We start from the raw sequence: 2442 nt of genomic DNA on the forward strand, positions 1-2442 counted from the left end.
CTGGTGGAGGTTTTGATGGTGATAATGGTGGTGGTGGTGGTGTGACTTTTATATGTGCCATCAGATAAGATAGTTTCAGCTCATAAAGAACCTCTTCCTTTTCATTCACTTTAGATTATTGACTAGCTATTGAAGATTCCATGAACTTTTAAAAAAATGATAAAGAATGCAACGGCCTCCTGATTTCTACTATATCAATAAATACAAAGTAAATAAAACATTTAAAAATACTTATGAATATGTTGTTCAGAAATATACAAATTTGAATGGTATAGTCACTAGAAGTTTCTTCTAAAACAAGGATACCTGAATTCATAAACAATTGCACCACTTAACTGCTTTGTGATTCTTGAGCAAGATACTTAACATCTATGAACTTGAATTTGACTATCTCTAAAAAGTAGATGATAGTAATATCTTAAACATTGGTTTAATAATATAATTATATAAAATGGGCCATGTAAGAGGAACTAACCGAGTTCCAAAACATGTTAACTATTTAATAAATATTGTTGTAATTGCTGATAGTATTAATGCTGTTTTGTTTCTATTGCTGTTATGAAAAAAATCAAATGATCATGTCAATACATGCAGAAAAAGCATTTTGCAAAATCCAACCAGCACTTATAATAAAACCATCATCAAAATAACAAGAGAACTTAGGCAGTGGAGTGTGACACTTTCTCAATTTGCTAATAACATAAAAAAAAAAACCCTCCATAGCTAACATCATATTCGATTTGAGAAACTGGAAGCTTTTTTTATATATATTTATTTATTATGTTCAGTTAGCCAACATATGGTACATCATTAGTTTTTGATGTAGTGTTCAGTGATTCATTAGTTACATATAACACCCCGTGTGCACCACAACATCCACCTTCCTTAATACCCAACAGCTGGTTACCCCATCTCCCCACACCACTCCCTTCAATAACCTTCATTTTTGTTTCCTGGTGTCCAGAGAAACTGGAAGCTTTCTAATGAATAACAGGAATAACACAAAAATGTTTACTCATGGCTTAAAAATCTTACTGGATTTTTAAAAAATATTATTGGATTTTTATTGGCATGGTGGATTAGGTGTCTGGCTCTTGGTTTCAGCTCAGGTTATGATCTCAGTATCATGAGACTGAGCCCCTATATAAGCCTCTGCACTCAGTGCAGAATCTGCTTAAGACTCTCTCCCTCTCTTGCTACCCTTCCCCTCCTCTCTAAAAGAAATACATAAATCTTAAAAAAAAAAAAAAATCCTACTGGATGTCCTAGGTAATGCTATTACACAAGAAAAGAAATAAACAAATTTGGAAGGAAGAAATGAAATCACCTTTGTTCAGAGATGACAAATTTCTGTGTAGAAAATCTCAAATAACAAAAATACTCTGGAACAAATAAGCAATGATAGCAATATTGCAGGATACAAAGTGTGTGTTTAAAAAAATAATTGCTTCCTTATATGTTATCACTAAATAAGTTGACATTGAAATTAAAAATACAACACCACTCATATTGCCACAAAAAATAAAATATAGCACATTATTAAAGCTTACAGTTCAGGCTGCTGGCTGGCTAATGAACTCACAAGCGTAGCTAGTGTGCTACATGAGGGGCAAGTCTTTCACCAACACCACAGGGGTCTCTGGTCCAATGAGTGGGGCTTGGTAATGTCTTGCTACAAGTAAAAGAAAAAAAAAGGAAGGAGAAGGAGAATAAGAAGAAGAAGAAGAAGAAGAAGTTGAAGTTTTATGAAATGAAATACTTAGCAATAAATCTAACAAAATACATGCAAAATATGTATGTGGAAATCTACAAAGTTCTAAAGAAAAAAGAAGCTCATAAAATTAAAAAAATTAAGCAAGCAACTAGTCTTTTCATGGAATAAATATTGTATGAGAAAATAAAATGAAAAAAACATAACTTCTCTTTAGATTTCTATTTTAGAAAGCAAGAAAGCCATTGTTCTAGGTGAGGCATGTGAAATGCAGCTTTTATTATCACTACAATTTTCAATTTAATGTGTTCATACATTTCCTTTTTATTAAAGAAATTAGCATTAGGAAACCACTTTTCTTTAATTACCAAGTAATGCCTCAGGTAGAAAGAATTATATTTCCTGTGATAAGACTTCAATGGGGAAAGAAAACATTTATGCTAATAACAGTTTAAGTCTTCAGTTCATAGAGCTCTCACAGTCAGGAAAAATAGTTTTAAACCTTAAGCAAAAAGATGAATCATCATCAAAACCAGCAACTAAATTTTAGAACTAGAGTTAGTTGTATTTATGGCATAATATGTGTTTGAATATTCAACTGGTTTCTCTTTTCTCACAAATGTTTATACTACCTTCTCTTCCATATTCTTTGTAAGCCTAAAAATCAAACCCATTGAACCAGCCAACCATTAAAACTATTGTTTCTGATACTACTTACAGAGGAATAATTC

At 31.8% G+C, this 2442-nt stretch overlaps 1 non-coding gene across 1 annotated transcript; it reads left to right on the forward strand.

Annotated features, from left to right (window-relative positions):
- The first annotated feature begins 1528 nt into the window (after window positions 1–1528).
- LOC132003050 (small nucleolar RNA SNORA62/SNORA6 family) lies at window positions 1529–1680 on the forward strand. The gene has a single exon (XR_009400123.1). It is a non-coding gene; the product is annotated as a small nucleolar RNA SNORA62/SNORA6 family (small nucleolar RNA).
- Window positions 1681–2442: the final 762 nt, after the last annotated feature.

This window comes from Mustela nigripes, chromosome 15 (genome assembly GCF_022355385.1).
Source record: "Mustela nigripes isolate SB6536 chromosome 15, MUSNIG.SB6536, whole genome shotgun sequence".
Taxonomy (NCBI): domain Eukaryota; kingdom Metazoa; phylum Chordata; class Mammalia; order Carnivora; family Mustelidae; genus Mustela; species Mustela nigripes.